The sequence below is a fragment of the Crocodylus siamensis genome, chromosome 1 (assembly GCF_052110815.1).
Source record: "Crocodylus siamensis isolate JL-2025a chromosome 1, ASM5211081v1, whole genome shotgun sequence".
NCBI lineage: Eukaryota > Metazoa > Chordata > Crocodylia > Crocodylidae > Crocodylus > Crocodylus siamensis.
Window position 1 is genome coordinate 234,528,392 of NC_143395.1, and position 10,121 is coordinate 234,538,512.

The 10,121-nt window shown below is 43.9% G+C and overlaps 1 protein-coding gene across 5 annotated transcripts in view; it reads left to right on the forward strand.

Moving 5' to 3' along the window:
- Positions 1 to 10,121, forward strand: part of LOC149874291 (uncharacterized) — a 49,595-nt gene that overhangs the window by 37,683 nt on the left and 1,791 nt on the right. For 2 of the 5 annotated variants that reach the window (XM_090059494.1, XM_090059470.1), the window contains exon 2: positions 7,760 to 7,842. The exons of 1 other annotated variant lie outside the window; for it this stretch is intronic. The gene's annotated coding sequence lies outside the window, so the exon portion shown is untranslated. The remainder of the gene's footprint in view (positions 1 to 7,759; positions 7,843 to 10,121) is intronic. 2 more of the 5 variants (XM_090059461.1, XM_090059480.1) reach the window with 1 other exon arrangement.

Genomic DNA, 10,121 nt, shown 5'->3' on the forward strand with positions numbered 1-10,121 from the left:
CCTTCAGATAGCTTTAAATCAATGTGCCTAGTTAGTGTTTAGTGAGAAGCAGAGCAACACGTTTTCCTTTCTTACCTTTCTCATGTGCATGGGGTTCTACAAGTGAGAGTCTTGACTTGTAATGATCTGTATTTTCTTCTTAACACCGACCTGAAATAAAAAGCTCTGCAAAGGAGCTGTGTGTGGGGCCCTTTTGACGGATAGTGTTGCACTTGGGTGAGCAGAGTTCTTACGCAGTTTGCTATCTAACCTTGGGAAATTGCCTTGATCTCCCTTTTCCTCAGCTTGTCAAAGGGGTGATATTAGTTTTAGCTACATCTCTGATTAGGTGTGTATTGTGGATGAATTAGGAATGTTTGTACGACATCACTGGAAAAAATAGAACTTTATAGGTGGAGCAGTAGCAACCTCTATAGTTAGTGTTATTGTGAATGAAGAGTTTAGGTAACCTGATCTCTGGAGTAATGTATTGCTTTTTAGAACCATGACCTGTTTGGTTGAAATTTTCTGGGTTCCTCAACCTTTGATATAGAAAGGCGAAAAGAATATTTTTGGACAAAGTAATTTAATGCCTTTTGAGCAGAAAAAATACTTTCCCGCCTGAAAAAATCTGACCGCTTCCTTGTTGGATATAGACAGTTGAAATGGTCAGGCAAATAGTCATCACTGAGCAGTGTTCCAGTGAAAACTAGTTTGGATTTGACAGCTGCAAGTCCTTGAAGTGGGTATTCTGTTTATACAGTACTGTGGATAGTTTCAAGTACACTAGGCGTTACTATACTTGCGTAGTTAGCTTAGAAGAGTATTAAACATACACATCTTATATTTTACCCCTTTTGAGTTAAGGCAAATTTCACAGCAACAGAAATCTTTACCCACTTTATACATTATAAGACCTTGTAAAATATATGAGTTAAGGAGTTTGGATGGTATCTATCCCAGTAATCTAAATGATCAGATGGTGTAATTTCAAGTGAAAATAAAAACATTTATTCAATATCTTTTAAAATTACATGCCCAGATACTATTTCCAATGTCAGACTTTCTTCCTCAACAACTTTGATACATACATAGCATCTTGGAGTACTGCATACAAGCTCTGTTTGCCAGTCAGCTCTTTGAAGTCCCTGTCCTCATTGAAAGGAGACACTGCTGTGTTGACGATCCTTTCTGAAAAACATAGGAAACCAATATACAGAAACACTGCCTTGTGTCAGTTAAAGTTGCTATAAACATAGCATACTTAGCTGCGTATGAAAAGCAAAGAAGTGAGAAGTTAGGGCTACCAAGAATATATCTCCCTACTCAACTATCGTACATCACAGAGAATGAATGTATCAGAGCTTTAACTGCCCCAGTAGGACTGTCAGATTTGTAGTGCAGTAACGTTAAAAACAAAATTTAAAAAAAACCTGTGAACAATCAGTGGAAGTGGGAGGAGGAGAGGTAAATCTGGTCTGTGAGACAGAGGTGGGTGAGTTATGAGGATGGCAGTACTAGAAGGCATCCATCTTTAGGGAAACAGTTTTTTGACGAGGCCAGTGAAACGGGCCTAGAAAAACTTACTGGAGATCTCTAAGCAGAGGTGCTTGTAGAGAAAGTGGCTCGGGAAGGCTGCTGCCTTCTCAAGGACGTGGCATGCAGTTCTTGCAGCATGCTGGTGGAGACATTCAGTATGAATTGTCACTACTGCTCACTGCCATACTGAGGTTCTCTGTAGAGATCTGTCCATGTCCTGCACTCCCACAGTCCTGCTTAGCTTAAGAGCACTGACAAGATCACAGCCCAAAAGCATTGTGCCTGAAGACCTTCTGTGCATTCATTCTGTAGCAACCTAGTAAGCACTGGCAAAATGAATAGAAAAAGCACTTGCCTCCTTCCATGCTTGGCCATACATGCCTCTTTTCTTCCATTTTTTGTTTAAATAAAACAGTGTTGCTGTATGCAGGATGGCAAAATGGCTTCTTTTCAGTCCCCACTGATCCTCTGCACCCCTCCCCCTACATGCATCTTCTGTCCCAGTGAGTCTCAACCAGGGTGCCTTGAGGTCTTTTCAAGGCTGCCATGCAATACAATACACTGTTAGGTGTGCAGACATGATTCACAAGAAGAGAAACCCAGAGGTTTCAAATAGGAAGCCGTAGCGTTAAAAACATTCTTCCCTGCTGCAGTCTTTCTGAGTTCTTTACAACAGAGAAATTGCTCTAGCATTTTTCTCCAGTAAAAAAAAAAACAAGTGAACACTAGGAGAGGCCATTTTCCGAGGGGTGCCTTGAGTCTAAAAGGTGGAGAACCACTGCACTGTTTGGTTATATTCCCCCTAACTTTCAAACAGTGTTTTGGGTTTGAGCAGGTGTTTCTCTTTCCTGTGTTATTCTGATCTGTGCTGTAGTTTGGCTCAAACTGTTAAATCTTTTATCCTGATGAGTGACTTCCTTCTTTTGGGAAGAGAGAGGGCCACTGGCTTTAAACATGTGAAGGAGGTGGTGAATACAGTAGGAGCCGGGATAGGCCACATTTGTTGAGCTCTGAACTCTGGAAGAGGTACTCCTCAGAGACTAGGATTACATCCTGGCCACCTATGTACAGCGCTGACTGCTATTAGTTTAGTGGAGCTGCTGATGTAATTTATTAAGTCACAGGGGCCCTATCTGGACTTGGGAAAACTTTTGCAAAAGTTCCCTGTGTTGGTAATGCTGTTTCAGCTTGATCAGTACTAGCAACGTTTGGAGCTCATGGAGAGACAGGCTTGTGCTAGCATTTTAGGCCTGGTGTTGCTTCTCCTTTAATACTTCAGCCTCAACGTACAGTAGTCACTACCAGCTTAATTATTATAGATGCAGCTGAACTGGTGTTAGAAACCACATCATGTTACATTAAGGTTGGAGTTTTAAGAAGGAATATGTCTACCTTTTGACTGTTCCTAACAGCATTAATAACAATGCAAGATATTAGCATTGGTATAGAAAGACAGTGACTATTTGTATCTTAGTTTGCTTTCCAGGCACCTTCTGGAATAGTAAAACTGTTCTGGAATTTGCTGAGAGGGAGTGTGGTAGACAGGTAATAGACCTATGCAAATAATATTGCACGTACAAATAAAAGGAACAGTGTCCCTCCAACATAATAATTTCAGAATGAAAGCACCTTCAGAAAATTTACATATCCCTGAATGCCTTGCCAGGTTTTGTGGCTTTCTTGAGTCTTCACATGTCTGTCGTTTTTGCGGTTATGAAAGACCCATGAAAATGGCACTGTCTAGCTGGGATCATTCTTTCCTGTTTGTCAAATACACCCATTTTTTGGGTTTTTTTTTATTTTTGATAACTGGGGAGGGTGGGAAATCTAATCGCGGGCAACACCTAAAATGCTGTAATGAGATTAGAGAGACACTTTTAATACATGGGGTAGCTATAATAAAAAAGGAAAAATAAACCTGAAAAATGAAGCAGTGCATGCCAGTTAAATGGAGTAATTGCACAATTTTATTGCTTGCACCTTCGCCCTTCTTTACTTTGCTCCTCTCCCTGATGTATATTATCCTCGCTTGTTTCATTGAATCTAAAACTAGGCTCAAATTTTGCAGATATATATGGGTAAATAAATCTCTGTGCTTTGAGAAGATGGAATGAAATAAATGCGTCTCTGTGCATATGGGGTTGAGAGATGGGGTCTTTGATTACAGTCTCTTTTGGGCAGGATGGAGATCTCTTGTATCTGGCCGCACAAAAAAGAACTTAGATTTCAAACTGTGATGGTTGTGCTGACCTTCCCGTGCCATCCTCATCTCTCCTGCTGTGCTGAACGTTATCACCAGTACCTTCCCTATGTACAGTAGAAGATGGCTCTTGAACGAATCTGTGGCTTTTCTCTCTTAAGATCGGTTGCAAAGCGGAAATCATTTTTAGTGTCTGGTGTGGAAGTATGAAATGGGACAGTTTGCACAAATGGCTGGGGGTATGGGGAAAGAAGAGGAAATAGACTGTGAGGATAGTCTTGTTGGGGATTGGGAGTTGTAGCCATTATACATGCCATTACTTAACCATTTCTCAGTGTTTCTAGGCTTGCTTTATGTTACATCAATAACTTTTCTGACAAAGCTTTGCTTAGGGAGAGGGGTATTGGAAGGGTTTCCCATAGCTAGCTCTCCTGTGTGTGTGAGCTTTTGGGAAGGCTTGTCCCCTGGTTTAAGTCTTTAAGCAGGAGGTGGGGGAGAGAAATGTGAAAGAGACCCAGTATCCTCCCAACAGCTTAGCCAGGCTTGCTTGGGAGTATCCACATGGCTGAGCCAAGTGCAAGGCATACCCACATAGTTGTGCAGCCATTACAACACCATAACAGGCTTCAGTAAAGTGGTTGTACAGGCTCCATGCTGACATGGTGATGTGGAGGCTGATTGTGGCACCTGATGGTTGGTGCAGGACCCACAGCACAGAGTGATAGGATCCTGTCACCACGCAGACCTGGGCTAACCAGCAGTGATTCCAAAACTTCTGGATGGGAAAGGCCACCTTCAGGAGGTTCAGTAACAAGTTCGCCCCAGCCCTTCAGCATCAGGATACACAGGTACTGGAGGCCACACAAGGTGGCTGGTAACTGGTTTGGAGTTGGCAAGCCAGCACTTGGTACTATGGGAGTGGCTTCATGAGGTGATTCATGGCTGTGGTTACCTTGTGGATAGTTGCCATTACTAAAGTACACAGAATGATAGTTTATTTGAGAGAAGGAGGTTTCCTCTGCCTCAGGGATTATGTGAAATTATCAATAGGGGAGGATGCTGCTTGATCATTTTGTAGGCTTTGATCAACAAGAGAGTGAGGCTGCTGACTAAATGTGTGGGGAGCACTGGACTGGTGCACGATGTCAAGGATGACGATCAGGAGAGCTAGTGAGCTGTTGCTTGGACAAGAAGGAACTTTATTCCTCCTGGATTAAAATAAATATTGACAAATTTTCCACTTTTTTGGGAGGCAGGGGGAATCTATTTTTTGCCTTATTGTTTTGAAGCCTTCTCTGGTTTAGGAATACCTGGCTGACTGAAGGCAGGATGATGTCCTACAGAAACCCATGTGGATGGTGATATATCCAGTACTGCTGGTACTGTTGTGGCATGCTGTGCACTGCACAAACAGATAAGAATAACGGGGAGAGCTTTCATTAAGGGTAGGTGCTAGAGCAGCGAGTCTAACAGTGGGATAAACGCTTTGAATAAAACTTTCTACCTTGTCCATGTTTCCTCATCATACTTGCACCAATTTTGTATGCATGTGGATGCTCTGCTGACTAATAGTTTATTAAAAACTAATACAGTGAGTCCAGTTGTCACTGTGAAAAACTATGTAAGCATTAGTAAAAGTGAACATTTTGTGCAGGGGAAAACTAACAGCACCAGTGATGGGATTGCACTGCACCAGTGTAACTGTTCTTCCGTCCGTGGTTGTATGAGGGTAGAGTGAACAGGATACATCTGCCCAGGCACATTTCCATTTCAGAAAGGCACCAGCTGACTCATCACTGTCTGCACCTCCGTGGTAGCGGGAAGAGTTCACTGATGAGGATACACGTGCTGAGGGCTGCAGCTGGCTGGTCATCAGCATAAGCAGTTGCTCCAACAGCTACCTCTGCTGTGTTTGGTTGATCCCGTTCCTTCTCTTCCTGTTGTACTCGAAGCACTCTGCCACCAGTCTTTTCCATTATAGCTGCTGCTACTGGCATTCAGGGTGTTGGACCAGTCTGCATTGAAAATCATTATGCTTTCCTGCAGTAAGTGGTCTCTGCCCCTTTTTTCTTTTCTGCTGCTGGTACTTGCCACAAAAGGCGAGGGTGGATTTATCAGTCCAGCAGAGGTTGAGGCTTGCAAAGTAAATGAAAGGGACTCTCTTTCATCCAGAGAGGGAGGTTTCTTCCTTTAATGACTTGTCACAGCAAGGCCTCAAGTTTGCTACTTTTATCTACCTGGTATGCTTGCTTCATCTTTCCACAGTTGCCCATTCAAAGAGGAGGAAAAAGCACTAAAGTTAGTCAGTAGAGCTGGAGTGTCCACCTGATCCTATGCGTTTGACAGGACATGGCCACCCCTTGCTGTTAAAGCTTCATAAGCATCATTGGATTCTGTGAGAAAGGTGTAGGAAAGGTGGTTTTTACTGCTGGTTGTGCTGCAGTAGCATGGATCACTAATTCGTCGAAGCTAGAAAAGGGTCACATCCGATCAGTCCCTCCCTTGTCCAGTCCTAAATCCTGTTGCCAGTGTCTTGTCAAGTGGAGGCTCTGATGTCTTGGGCAGCTGAGCTCTGTTTCCCTTGAGAGGTTCTCTCTTATCCCAGAACATGCTGTTCCTTAAGTGAAAAGGTAAATTTGGACCATGTTGTACTGCTGCTTTAGGCTGTGTTAGGTAGAAATTTCAACGTGTCACTGTGGACATAGACATGGTATCTTTCTGTGGAAGCCATAATGGCTGATGTCAGCTGCAGGGTTGGGGAAAGGGGAGTCTGTATGGCTATGATTAGGTTTTACTGCATTAAGTGTTTTGTTGCAGGAGTGCCTGTTTGTTACCTAATTAAATCAGTGCCCTTGTATTATGTTGATGGTTTTATTGTTTGATTGGGTGGAGGATGCAGCTCCATTGTTCTAGGATTAGATAGTTTCATCAAATTAGATTAGATGACTGGGTGTTGCTGTTGATACCTGGAGAAGATGGAGGGAAGGACAGGTAGAAGTGTGAAGTGTTACACAATTCTTAATGAGTTAAACCTTGTTGAAATGCCTCCTGGCTTCTCCTAGGTGAGTTATGATGAGAGCTGATCAGAGTCGTGCAGGAAGCTGGTGGTAGCTGTGGGAGCAAACAGCAAATCCTCTTGATTTGCAATTGTGCTTTAACCCTCCTCCATTTAAATAGCCCTGGGTCCACTGGATCTCTAGTACTTTACATCCAGCCTGTGTTGTTGTGTTAGAGTGGATTGGGTGAGGATACTGCCTTTTAACAGGAGTTGTGTCTCCCTGTATTGATGAACAACATGCCACAGAATTGTGCTTACAAATCCTAGTTTCATTTTTTAACCATCTTGTCTATTTACAGTTTTTGTCTGTGAACTGAATGCATACCGCTGTAACATTTTCCCAGCCCTTCGAATAGGGTTGATGGATGAACTCCATGGCTAGGTGGGAAGTAACAGGGCATGAGTTGGGATAAGCAAGACAGCATCTAGGACTCTCTGTTTATTTTACTACAATACAGCATGTCACACATCTCCTTATAGTGTGGTGTGATGCTATGAAGTGGAGATGATAGATAATGTTTTTGCTTTCCAGTCCCCTGTTCTGATTGAAAATTGTTATGCAACTCTAAGCAAGCTGTCTGGCCTGTGTTTGCAAGGAGCAGGGTTTGGCACAGGTGTAAGGGAAACGTGAACTCCTGAGGGCAGGTGGATGCAGGAGATAGGGAAATTACTTGTGTCAGCATCATGCCAACACTTGAGAACATGGATGGGTTCACAATGAATTGGGGGAGTGCTGAAACAGATCTAAGCTATTCCTTGTTATATTTATTTACAGCAGACCTACTTGTACAAGTTGAAACCTCATTGCGGCTATCTTAACACAAACAAATCTCTGCTGAGTTGGAGCTGAGGCCCTCTCTTTCATTGTCAGTTAGAGCAAGTTTTGGTCTCCTTTCTGTGGATGATACATTGGAAGGAGGGGCCCCAGGGTTTGGCCTTGCTGTGAATTCGTTTTGATGTAACTTCCTCTACTATTTCTTCAGGTGATCTCTGCTTGTGTGAGAAGGGGTTCTGAACTCATCCCCTCCATGATGAGCACTGCAGTGTCGTGACACCAGGGGTCTTGGTGAGTTGCTCGCAGGAAGTGCTGGAATCTACAAGATCCACAAAAGCTTAGGTGCTATATATGACAGTCATAGTTTCATAGTTTCATAGTAGCTAGAGTCGGAAGGGACCTAGGTAGATCATCTAGTCCGACCCCCTGCCTTAGCAGGAAAGAGCACCGGGGTCAGATGACCCCGGCAAGGTGCTCATCTAACTTCCTTTTAAAAATCCCCAAAGCCTGCACCACTTCCCCTGGAAGCTGGTCCAGGCCCTAGCCACCCTACTGTGAAGTAGCGCCTCCTAATATCTAATCTAAACTTACCCTCCGCCAGTTTGTGACCGTTATTCCTGGTCACTCCTGGCAGCGCACGGGGGAACAGGGACTCCCCCAATACCTGCTGATCCCCCCTGACCAGTTTGTAGCAGGCCACAAGGTCCCCCCTTGCCTTCTCTTGTGGAGGCTAAACAGGTTCAGGTCCCGTAGCCTATCCTCATAAGGCCTGCCCTGCTGACCCCTGATCATACGAGTGGCCCTCCTCTGAACTCTTTCCATATTGTCCACGTCCCTCTTGAAGTGTGGCGCCCAGAACTGGACGCAGTACTCCAGCTGCGGCCTGACCAGTGCCGCATAGAGGGGGAGGATCACCTCCCTGGACCTGCTCGAGATGCATCTGTGGATGCATGATAGGGTACGATTGGCCTTCTTGACTGCCTCCCCACACTGCCGGCCCATGTTCATGCTGCTTGTTCAAACAGTTTAAAACTTGGTTTGGTCACCCACTGGCGGTGGCTCCAGATTCTAATATAAAAACAAGAATAGTGCTGTGGGTGGATGGCTGACTCTTCTAAGGCAGAGTGACTCCAGCCCTGTGAACTGGAGTTCACTTTCCCTGATGGCCCATGGTAACCTAGATGAGAGCATGTGTAGAGAACTTAGACAGTTGAAGGATTAAGTGGGGGAAGGTGGGAGGCTTCATCCTAGTGGACACCAACATTCTCTACCTAAAAGTATTCAAACCTCACAAATAAAGATTGTGATGTTTTCTATTTCAAGCCCCACAGTCCCATACAATAGAGTGGGGGAAGTAAAGGAAGAGTACAGTGATTGTCAGGTCAATCATTAATTAAATTAAATAATTAAAATTAAAGACCGTTTTAATTCTTCATTTGGTTCTTTTCTTGCAACTCACTCCTGCAGAGTTCCAGTTTTTGTGTACTGACGGACAGGGTGTGTGAGGGTATTGCGTACAAAAGACAATGTTGAAGGAATGTTCTATGTTGCCAAGTAAAGCATTTGAGCACTTGAATTTAGGAAATGTCAGACTTAGGTTTATTTGTGCAGTCTGAATTCTGTCCCCTTCCATGTCCATCCTTTGCACTGAATAAAACCAGAGTCCTGTGAAAGCGTGCATCATCATGCACTTACAGTTGCAGCAGGCATGTGTGTCAGGAGGTGCACCATTTTGCATTGGCTTCTGAATATCTCTTGGAAAGGGGGACTTGGGTACTTTTGAAAAGTGTTTAAAGTTCTGTTTGCAAAAGACTGGTAAGTCAAAGTTGCAGTAAAAATTAGTGGGACTGAGGTGCTTTTAAAAAATTATACCTCTTGTCTTTCTATATACAGGTAAAGCGCCAGGCACCCCTTTTAATATATTAGAAATAACAGTAAAATTATGACACAACATTGTTCTCAAAACCGGTGAGAGTCATCAGCTTGGGGTTCTGGAGATGTACTGCATTTACTCATCTCTGAAATGAATTTGAATTTAAGACAACTCTCCAGTGAATTCATAGATTTCATAGACATTAAGGGCTGGAAGGAACCTCATGAAATCGAGTCCAGCCCCCCTGCCAGAGGCAGGAAGTCTAGATGGATCAGATGATTCCAGGAAGATGAACATCCAAATGCCTTTTGAATGAGTCCATAGTAGGTGCTTGCACCACCTTAGGGCGGGGAGTCTGTTCCAGACCTTGGACGCTCGGACTGTAAAGAAGTTTTTCCTTGTATTGAGTTTGAATCGGCCTTCTAGAAGTTTGTGGCCTTCTAGACCTACTTGTCCCTTGGAGAGCCCTGATGAACAACTGTTCTCCCAGATCCTGATGCACCCCCATTATATACTTATATGCTGCCACCAAGTGCCCCCTGAGCCTTCTCTTCACCAGGCTAAAGAGTCCCATGTCCCTCAACCCCTCCTCATAAGGCTTGCTCTCTTGGCCTTTGATCATATGGGTGGCTCTTCTCTGGACTCTCTCAAGCTTATCCACATCCCTCCTGAAGTGGGGGGCCCAAAACTGGACACA